The 12,093-nt window shown below is 35.1% G+C and overlaps 1 pseudogene; it reads right to left on the bottom strand.

The window, feature by feature from the left end:
* Positions 1–1,600: 1,600 nt before the first annotated feature.
* LOC120196400 lies at positions 1,601–11,386 on the bottom strand (annotated as a pseudogene).
* Positions 11,387–12,093: the final 707 nt, after the last annotated feature.

Raw genomic sequence — 12,093 nt, 5'->3', positions numbered from 1 at the left:
CTGTTAAATGTTCCAAATTTATCCTTAAATTATGACTATTATTATAAATTAGTCCTCAAACTTTTAAACATTTTAATTTCATCCCCAAACTATAACCTTCATTCTAAATTAATCCCCAAACTTTTTGAACATTCCAATTAAATACCAAACTATAAGTATATACTAATCACATTTATTGTTCATGAAATCGTTAGGTCAAGTTATATTATTATATGTCATGGGGAAATTAGGATAAATTATGATTGAAACTAATTATATATTTGGATGAATTTGTGAATGAAATTGGAATATTCAAAAGTATGGGAACCAATTTAGAAAGAGGGTAATAGTCTAGGGATGAAATTAAAATATTCAAAAGTTTAAGGACTAATTTATAATGAGTGTTATAATTTGGGGATGAAAATTGAAATATTTTAAATTTTAAGGACCAATTTAAAATGAAATTATAGTTTAAGGGCATATGATGCAATTAACTCTTTTATGATTTACTAAAGAACCATGAGGTAATTTTTTCACTTTGAAGAGACCAAAACCATTGCAGCTCATTTGGTTTCTCCCGAATCCAAGTGTTTTGGAGATTGATTAGGTTTCATATTTATATTATTCTCTCATTTTCGAACTATTTCAAAGAAAACTATTACTTGAAATTTAAAAACTCATTCAATTATTCTATCTTATAAAAAAATATTATTATAAATTTAATCCCTCAACTTAAGTTTTATTTCATGGATCCTCTTATTATAAATATTTGTAAATTCTTTCTTTTTATTAAATTTTAAAAAGTAGTTAACTTTAAAAAAAGATATTGTTTTTAACAATTCAGATCACTATTAAAAAGATTAAAAAAAATCATGAAACATATCAAATTTGAAAGCTACCCTTAATTTGTTTTCATCAACGTACTAATTGTTTTTTAAGTATTAGCCAATAAGGAATCTGAATCTTAATATATGCAAGATTAAGAAATTAACTTCTGATTTGTCAAGAAAATATTAATCTTAATTTTTCATAATATTTATTTTATTTTATTTTTGTAATTTTCTATAGCTTTTATTTTTTTATATTTCTTCTAGTTTTAGTATTATTTATAATTCTTAGTGATTTTTTAAATTTAAAAACTATTTAATATTTTTTAAATTTATTTGAGGATAACATATATTATCATATAAGAGTCCGTCAGTTAAGTTAACAAAAAATTATTAGACGACATCAACAAAAAGATTTGGTTGATTAAATTTTATATTAAACTTATATCTAGGGCAAGTTTTACCTAAAATATTAATTTATTTTTCTTACTTATGACCTTTTTAAACCTTTAAGCCTTAAAAATATTAACATTAGTCTTTCTTTTTTTTTACATAAAATCAATTCAACTGCTAAAAGTTAAGATTAAAAAAAAAAGCAGATTAGACCGCTTTAAAGCAGTTCATATCTATATTTTAAGAAAATATATTGTAGTAATCTCATAGATTCATATGAAAATATTAGCATCAGTTTAATGCATTTTTATTTTTATAAATTATTTTTCATTAAATAAGTATTTAAAGTCTAAAATAAATAAATAAATAAATCATCCAATTTAACTGGTTGAAACAAGAAATGAACTTGAAACACTGATTCTAAGCCTTCCTCGTATCATTAACATCCAATTTAAGTGAATGTAAAAGTTCATTTATTCAGCTATTCCTCGTATCATTCTCTTTTCAAATGAGAACTTCATCCATACCCAGATTAGAATTTGTTGTTCCTCAGTCATCAAGCTATATATATATTGATAGCATAACATTCTGCAGTTATGGCTTAGATTCATCCGCCTTCCATTCTACTATAGCAAGGTATGGCGGCCTCCGCAAGCAACAAGTTTAGAGATCCAATGCCCTTCACCACCACTTCCGCCAACACTTTTTGGAGCTGGCAGATTGATAGGGACTTCCATTGGTTGACCTGTTGTTACCTTGCGGCCATAACCAAGGCGTCCATGGTCACCTCGTCCAAACTGCCATCATAAAAGCCGGTCACCATCATTCATATTTCAAACTATTAGACTGTAATGCAATGATGAAGTTGATGATAAATCATCCCCTGCATTCATGGCATCTTTGTCATGGGTAAGGTGGTTGTAGCATCCATTGCATTTAGCAGGCAAAGCAACAGGAGAAGAAATGTTAAGCATATTTACCGAATACATGCGCCCATCACGTGTTAATGCAACCGAATGCGTTCCCCCACAAGATACCTGGATCAAAATAAGACAGCTGTAAGAAAATGAGTAGAGGAGTTTTTATTCCATGAATCAAATTGTACATATAACATAAATGCATTTAAGCTTCAAATTGTACATATAACATAAATGCATTAAAGCTTCTTTGTCATCATATCTACAACTTAATTATGGGTACCCTTTATAGTCCCTAATCTGATCAAGCTAAAAAATGCTAATTTTCGAATACCAAGTACAATGTACCTGTTTCACTGAAAATTGAAATGCAATACCTGAACAATATCCTCCCCAGCTAAAAGTTGAACCCTTTGCGGCACCATTTTACTGCTCTTATCATTATCTCCGAACCCGAGCCTCCCATGTTCCCCTCTTCCCCAACCATACACCTAAAATAAAAGATAAACACAAATGTAGCATTTCAAGGAATATTTTACACAATCCAAAGCTAAAAGGCATATACACTTGTAAATTCAGCAAAATAATAAAAATAATAAAATGGACGTATAATAAAGTTGGCTTATTCAACCCATCCTCAATTAGCCAAAAAGGGCTTGGCATTGTTCTGAATAAGTGGGACGTCTTCTAGAACAAGAATTTTGAAAGTTAAAACATGATAAATCTCTTTATTACACTAGATACGCATTTTTATTTTCATTTTCTCCAACTAAAAATGGATAAATACCTCTCCATCGTCAGTCAATGCAGTGGAATGCCATCCACCAGCCGCAATATCAACCTAAACGTGCAGACAAATAAAAGGCTGATCAGACTATCAATAAACATACACAACCAAAACTAGCAAAGAAAAAAGGGAAAAGTTACTGATAAAACCTTAGGAATATTAAACAATGGAACTTTAAAATGAAGAATGGATTTGTAACAAAATACACATAAGAGACTGAGGTATATGTTTAATGTACCCAACCTAAAAGCAGTAGTTGAGACTTCGGAGATCTACCATTAGCATAAACCTATAACATCCCCAAACGAGCCAATGTAATAATGCAATTTTAACATTTCTCATAGACAGACCATCAAATCCTAGTGACCTATACTTCCAACCATTCCAACCATCAATGATACCGAGTTTTCTAAATACCATTTGCCAACAACCAATAATTAAATAAAAATGATATTAGTAGGGAACTTAACAATGAAAAGCATACCAAAGTTAGATCAGATAGTCCTTGGACAGGTATAGGTTGCGATCTTGGTTGAGTATCTCCAGTTCCAAGTTGCCCATATTCGTTATTACCCCAAGCCCACAAAGTCCCGTCCTCCTGGAGAGCCAGATTATGAAATGCTCCTACTGCAATAAGCCTCACATTTTCAAGACCTTGTACTCTCACAGGAACAGATATTTGTTTTCTGAGAAAGGGGAACAATATTTTGCATTAATGAAATAACTTGTGCTAAGGATTACAGAAAGATATCAAGATGATTAACTGCACTCCTTGAAGATGATCAAAAGTGCTAGCAAACCCCTAGCATTAAAGAAAATTAGAAAATTTCAATTAAAAAGTAATATACATGTCACCAGGTGGCCAAGGTTGACCCCAGGTCCATACATATCCTTCACGTGTCAGCACTACGGAATGAGTGCCCCCAGCAGCTACCTAAAATATAAATCAATTAAATGGATATTAAACACAAATATAGGTTAAGCTCCACCACTGAAAATACACATCATATACAGAAAGACAGCTGATGTAGGACAAATGAATCAACACCATATGGAAAATAAGCTAATAATAATGTAGATAGAGAAATGCAGTAAAATAAATTAAGTATAATCACAGATCAAAACCAAACCAAGGATTAACCACAACCGTGACAAACAATAGATGTATAAAGCCCATAATTTGCAGAAATAGTTATTCACCACACGTCATCAAAAGACTTGCTTAGGCGCACTAAAAGACTTCGAACTCATATAAGAATTATCCAAATGAATAATAAAAGAAAAGCTTCTTGCCATGTAAGAAAAAAATAAGTAAAGATTTCTATGTTGTATCTGAATCAACCTATGTTACTCCAACTCAGGTGTGGGTGTTGGATATGGGTATGGTTAGATTTTTCTAAGTTTTTCATGTAATTCGGAGGATACATGGAGACCATATCCTCATATCCATGTGTCAGACACAAGTAATTCAAGAAAAATGAAGAATCCAAGCAACATAGGTATCAAGAATCAACTGATACAGTACATGCAAGTTAAGGGAGATGGGAGAAATAAAGGAGAAGGTTTCGGACATTTCCCTCTTTTGTTCTCTTTCCCCTGATTACCTTTTATTTAAAGAGAATAACTAGTGCTCGAATAACAATAATTACCACATACTAAAATTATGTAATAAAAAAGGTAGATGGCTTTTTGTTTGGTAATAATGTAGATGGTTTTTATAACCATATTATTTGAATATGTTTTGCTCTGTAAAGCTGTTGAACCTCTCTTTTCCGTTTTTGGTTACTCTTCTGGTGAAAACTATGTTACTCGGACTTAGGTGTAAGTGTCAAACATGAATATGTTTCGGGTATGGACATGTTCAACTTGTTTCCAAAGTTTTTATGTATTTGGAGGGGTCCCAGGAGGACCCCGTCGAGACGTTTCTCTACCCGACGGAGAGTGCAAATAGTACACCCCAAACGGTATAACTAATCTCGAAAAAGTAAGTGTTTATCCTCCTTGAATCAAATAAAATACCAAATTATAGAGTCACCACCAATCTTTTAATTTGGTGAGATTGGTCACCAAAATGTCATATTATTCTAATAGAATTCCTAAGAATAGTATTAAAATAATACAACTCGGGTCTGCTTACCAAAAAAATGAGTTCGGGAGTCGGTTACGTATGGGGAAGGATTAGCATCCCGTAACGCCCAAAATTGGTACCGGTATTTATTAATTAGTGTCTTTGCAATAAATTATAAATTTGTAATTAATTTAATTTACAAATAATTTAATATAAATAAATATTACTAGTCCTATTATAATATTCAATATTAAAACTATGTTAAATTATAAATTATGTATAATAATAATACTAAAATATTAATAATAATTAATTTTTTTTATAGGAATTGCAGGCCTCGTTTAAAACATCCTTCATGATTAAAGGAGCTTATAGAGAAGCTCCTTAATCAGCGGAAGGAGGAAAAGAGTGCCTTAAGATTTTATTAACCATAGAAAGAACACGATACAACCAGGGAGCCACCCCCAATATGAACAAAACACCAAAAACAACCACCAACAATCCTACCAGAACCAGCCTAATCCAACAAAGCAACAACAACAGCCTAAAAAAGACTGGCCAAACAAAAAACCTAAACTAGGCCCGATAGACACTCAATCAAACAAAACAACCAGAAAAAAGCCAAGGGTGACAGCTGACTAAAACCATAAAAGCCAACTTCTAACTCAAAGGCCACGGAGCTTTCACATGATAAGAAAACAAAAAAACGCATATAGCCGCCTTTCCACCACATCACCACGTCTTGTTGGCTAAAGACCATCCGAACTTCCAGCTCCAGACAAAAAGCATGGTGTAGATCACCTGAACCTTTACTCCTTCCCCCGCCATCGTCTTCGACAATACACTACTCATTATCACAACCAAAAAAAGGATTAACATATCCTTCTGTTGAGACTGCCCAATGCTGGAAAATCAGATTCATAAGTGAATCTGCCATCAAAAACATACACCTCTTCCTCCCAATGCACCTTACTCTTATGGCTCTTGCTTCGGGAACCCCTATACTTTCTTTTAGGAGCTGTAAAATTTCCTTGAAAAAATTGTTTAGATCTAAATTTGTAGCCAGAACCCACCTTAGGTCTCATGTACTACCTTGCGATACCCTTTGGATTTACGAATGCATAGTTGTAAGAACAGCCCTCGTGAATCCCTTCCTCCACCTATCTCAACCCGACCATCCAACATGGGGAATCATTAAAAATCCTTTGAGCCTACAAAAGCACATGCAGACTCACTATTTTTCCTAAAGGCAACTTCATTATCCCTCTCCACGTGAACCAACAGATCCACTTTATCCTTTAGGCTCACATCTTCCAATTCCTTTGACACTAAGAGACCATCCTGGATGGGAGAATTAATTAAAAAATCCTTACTCTCCACAAAACCACGTGCAGGCAAACAAGTGTCCTTAAAGACATGCACTGCTTCTCTCTCCGCATGCACCAACAATGTCTTGTGTTCCCCCACTCCTCCATTGGGAAAGAACCATCCTCTGACCCCAACGTCACTCAGACCCCATCATCAAAGCCTCCTATGTTCCTGTCCTCCACACCCTCACCCGACAGGAGGCTGCCTTAGCACTAGTCCCAAACAGCAGAAATTTTTTTCTTCATTCTCAGAACACCTCACGGCCGACTGCACCTCCGAAGAGTGAATGGAACTTCCAGCTTCTTCAGAACCCTCTTCCAGCTCAGGAAACTTAACAGGAAAGGCACCAACGAGCTCCCTCACCTTGGATAACAGGGATACGACTGCCTCTTCAAAAGAAGACGACTACCCACTTAATAAAATTCTGCACCATCCTAACAAGCTGTCTTTGAGAGTTGAGAATTTACTGTCGTCAACAAAACCAGCAATGGGAGCCACCGTGTGACTAACATCCTTCCTTACATTGTTTCCCTCGACTGAAGGACCAGAGAACTTCTTCCTCCAGAAAACAACACGAGGAAGATATCTCGCCATGAATACTCTAATTTTGTTGCCTTGAATCCAAGATCTATCAACACAGTTGATAGCCTTCCTCACGTCCTCCAGTCTGGTGAAACGAACAAAAACCTACTTCCTCCCTTGCTTATTGGGGATGAAGAATCCCCACTCGCCATATTTATCGAAAATAACCAAAGACTTTTGTAATGAAAACTCTCTGGAATGTTGAAAATCACAGTGACAGTTTTTCCCGGAACTCTCACCTTACTCGCCATTAAGAGAAATGATAAGGAATGAAAATAGAAAAACTTATCTAAAACACCTGATTTTTAGAGAGAATGAGGAGCTTCTCTCACTAAGATACCACCAAGTAATATCCATGTATTTGAATATTTCACTGAGGAACTCCTCGATCGATTAATAATAATTAATCATATAATAATAATACTAAAATATTAATAATAATTAATCATATAATAATAATTAATATTTAAAACGTAAAATATTAAAATTAATTACTTTAATTCGAAATAACACTATAATTATATACTGATTATGTAATTTACCCTAATTTATTATATCTAATTCGAAATGTAAACTTATTAATATTTAGGGACTAAACATGTAATTTAACCTAAATATATATTAATATAGCAGTGACTAAAATAAAAATAATTAAAATATGAAAACAAAATTAAAAGATACGAAAAAAACCTAATTTTGGGACCAAAATGGAAAAATTACACACCACACGCTAATTACCCAAAAACCCCTCTCCCAAAACGACACCGTATGGGAGAGGGTATAAATAGCCTAAAACTGACACAAAGAGAGTAAACTCTCTCATTTCTCTCATTTCCCTCTCTCTAAACGAGAGATGCTCTGGCATCTCTCTAAAGTCCTCGCTGGAGGTATGTCGGTCACCAGCCGGCAGCCTTACGCCGCCGTATTCCGCCGCCCATGGTGGCCGGAAAATACCAAACTACCCGAAAATGTAGATCAACCTTCCCTTGTCCCGAATCCGACCTCCGTTGCTTCTAAAAATCCCTACAAATTCGTAGATCTAAAGAAATACCTTCGGTATTCCAGTTCCTCGGCTACGTGTGGAGGTGTGTGGGTGCTCCGACGACTCTGGGTAAGCCTTCTCTTCTCTCTTTTCTTTCGTTGCTTGCTTGGTTGTTGTGTGGGTACTTGTTTTTCTCTCTTCTTGTCTCTATTTCCTTGCAGGGTCAGGGTTTATATAGCCCTCAAAGATCATCTGCAATGATGATGAAATCCGGTGAGTCACCGGACCTATGGCGGTGACTCACCCTAGACCAGTGTGTTGTGCGATATGTGTTCATCCTCTGGAACCTTCGAGATAACTCTGGAGAGGCGGCAATCATCGTGGCAGCGCTGGATTGGAGTTGTGGAGGCGGTGGCCGGAATAGGCCCTAGGGTGGTAATGATACCCTAGGGTTTCTGCTGGTGCATTGTGGACCCTTGGATTTGCCCCTGATCGAACGGTTGAGCTACTGGCGACTGAAACATCTGGTAGAAACCTTAGCTGCACAGGCTTCTCTCGTGGGCTTGCTGGAACTAGGCCTGACTCGGTTGTTGGGCTCGAGTCTAGATCGGGCTTGGGTTTGAATTGTTACTGGGCCTACAACTGGACTTGTATCTTGGGCCTGTGTGCCTTGCTTTGTAACCGGGCCTTCGGGCTTTGTAAATAATAATATTAAAAATATTATTATATATATAATAACGTATATAATAAATGTCACTCGGACGAAAACTACTGTCGACGGACCCCATCCCCATACCCATGTCAAAATATGCGTGGGACATGGGTATAAGACACAGGAATTCAAGAAAAATGAAGAACCGAAGTAACATGAGGTAAAAGCATCAAGGTTAAAGATGCTTTACCAACGAGGTTTGAATTGAACATAATTCAAACTCGTATTTAGATTTTGGGCTTTAAAATATACCTTCTTTACCAGCGCTTCAAGTAAGACGAATGAAGTTAGTTGTTAACATAATTTATGCCCCTAAAAGGGTGTCTTAATTATTCAAACTGGTTATTGAGAAACAAAGCAAGAGGATTCATGCAATCTGGTTTAGCTTCAATCAAAAGTACAGACAAATTCAAGTAAACTACCTGGCGAACTACAAGCTTTGGTGCACAGCGTTGAGGAATCACAATGTCCCTTCTCAAAGGCCTACCGGTATCATCTTTCCGTTCGGGCTCCTCACCACACTGCCCATATTCATTCCCACCTGCACAAACACACATCATATGATGAAATTCATTGAATACATACTTCACTCACAGCATTCATTGCAATGGCCAATTAAACCCAAACTCCCCAAGACCCGAAACCGACTAATTACCTTCTATCATCCACCTATGACAAATTTACATTCCATAACAAACTTATTATTTGAATACACTACACTACTCCTTTAACGAATATAGTATAATGTTTCTTTTCACCCACTGTGACACTTTCGAGCTTACCCCAGGCATAAGCTCTGCCTTCATCATCAACAGCCAAGCAATGCCACCCACCAATAGCCGCCTAGAATCAATAGAGAAATAACAATTTAGCATGCAAGAGCAACCATATGTTATGGAAAAAAGATTAAAACCACATAGAAAATACTATAGAAAAGATTTGACAGACAAGCACAGTAATGTGTTAATGAAATAAAATTACCTGGACAATTTTAACATTAGCAAGAGCCTTAACCTGACTTGGAATATTCTCAGTTTTGGTCTCAGGAGGATGCCCGAGCGTTCCTCTCTGGTTCCATCCCCATGTAAACAACTGAAGTTCAACAGAGAACAGCAAAAAGTAAATCAAACTAATCCGAGTATACAAGAAAAGGGAAATGGGCATATGCAAAACCATACAATATCATATTCATATTACAGAAAACCAAGGAATCAACTAATCCTCTGGTTACTGGAGTAAAATACTTCAGCACAAATAAGGATCTCCTTCAAAACACTGAGCAAAAATGGAATTTGAGAAACTAAGGAGCTGTTTGGTTTTTGCTTTTACTTCCAAATGCAAAATTGCACATAAACACATTAAGGCTCTATTTGACAGTTGCTTTCGATGCTGGCTGTTAGCTTCCTCGTAAGTTGCTAAAAGGAAAAGGCAAAATGGGAAAACAAAATATTAACTAAAATTCAACACAAAAATAAATAAAACTATTGTAGACATTAGAAAAGAAATTGTTTTCCATATAACATCACATTTTTACTTTTAATTGTCCAAATTATCATTTACTTTGGTGTACAAATACATTTTTCAGCAAGCAAAAATAAAGTAGCATTCTCTAACACTTCATTTTGCTTGAAGTATCTATATCCAACACATATTCGGACACAGGTGTGGTGATAATACTCTTCATATACATGGAAAAACTTGGAAAAGAAAACTAAACATACCCATGTCGGATACCACCGATACTCACACTGAAGTGCAAGTAACAACCAAAGATACTTAAATCACATAACTTTTCTAGAAAATAAAATGTATGATTCTATTTTTATTAAAAAAACATAATTAGGATGGAAAGGATGCTGTATTCTAGTCATCCATTCATTTCAGTAAATTAATGAAATTAACTTTAATTGTTTTCCTTTTCCTTTTTCATTTTGGTCCAACACTCCGGTATTCAGTAACCATATTGGATCCGACTATTCCAGGATCAGGCCGGGTGAAACCCATATAGAAGAAAAGCTCTCCTAGCACCATCTTTTTCCTATTCACAAGGCTGTCGATCAGGACAGAGCACCTGAGCACTCGGTCCGCTGGGAGTTGGTAAACTCTTTTTTTGTTCGAAGGGGTATTCTAGAAAGCAAAAAGGAATGAGGGCAAGTAGAAAAATCAACAACCGATCAATCAAAACCCAGAGAACCCAAGTTAAAACAGTTGAAAAACAGGCGATGCTCGTTTCGATGCACCAAGAGAAGTTTAAACCAAAATGGAATCAAACAACTGAATAAACAATCAATGCCCACTTCAAAAAGCACCAAGAAGAATATATATAAAAGAAGAATATATATAAAAGCAGAAAGGGGGAGTTGCGGCGGAGACCTTGCCATCATCACAAATAGCGAGAGAGTTACGGCTGCCAGCGACGACGGAGCGGACATTGTGAGGCTCAAGAGCTTGAACAACGCAAACCCATTCTCTTTCTTCATTGTTTCCGATACCCAATTGGCCATCTTCACCGGAGCCCCTGAGATTATAACAAGAGAGAGGAGAGAGAGAGAGAGAGAGAATTGAGGATCAAATAAGTCAATAAATTGATGAAAAATTAAAAGAAAGAAAAGGGTTCACAGTCGAAACCAAGCAATAACAGAAGACGAAAAAGAAGAAGCCATTGAGAAGTGTTAAAAGACGGCTGACACAATATCAGAGATTCATAAAATAGAGAGAAATCAGTAGTAGTGGGGAGGATTTATGTTAAAAAAATCAAAAAGTTTGGTGCTTTTAGTGCATCTTGCAATAGCTGCTTCTGCCTAGTTGGGGTTTATCATTTATGCCATTTCGATTCTAACACGTGCATTTAGTGTGAAAAATAATAGTTCAGCATTCAATTTTTCTGTCTCATTTCATTAAAATAGGTCAAATTAGTGGCAATTTTGTTCAAAGATTATCTTCAAAATTATTAATAACGGAAATGTTATCCTTTCAATAGTCGTAACCGTCTTTGGGGTAGGCTAAGAATCGGATTCTGATTTAACTTCAATGTGATAGAACCGCCACCGATCATTTTATTATTATTTTTAAAAATTAGGTTGATCGGACACCTCAATTGATCATCTTACTTGATCTGCGTTTTACCATAAATATGTCGGGTTCGAGATTCGGTTACAGTCAAGGAATGACTAGTACCCTTGCACTGCACTTTCGGTACCAATTTTAATTTTATGATTATCTTAATTGTGAAAATTGAAGTAATTAAAATTTAAAGATTCGATCCGAATTACTTATTTTGATCGATTGAAATTATCTTAAAAAGGTCAAAAATGTAAATAAAATAAGATAAAAGAAAGAAGAATAAAATACAAAAGAAAAATTAATATTCTTGTTAGAATAAGGTAAATAAAGAATGAAAGAAAAAAATTTAAAATATATATATATATAATAAAAAATAGAATTAAATAAATAAATAAAAGGAAAGCTAAAATAAAAG

Source organism: Hibiscus syriacus, unplaced genomic scaffold (assembly GCF_006381635.1).
Source record: "Hibiscus syriacus cultivar Baekdansim isolate YM2019G1 unplaced genomic scaffold, ASM638163v2 tig00117034_pilon, whole genome shotgun sequence".
NCBI lineage: Eukaryota > Viridiplantae > Streptophyta > Magnoliopsida > Malvales > Malvaceae > Hibiscus > Hibiscus syriacus.
The sequence above is the reverse complement of the archived record's forward strand: the minus strand, read 5'-3'. Positions and strand labels throughout refer to the sequence as shown.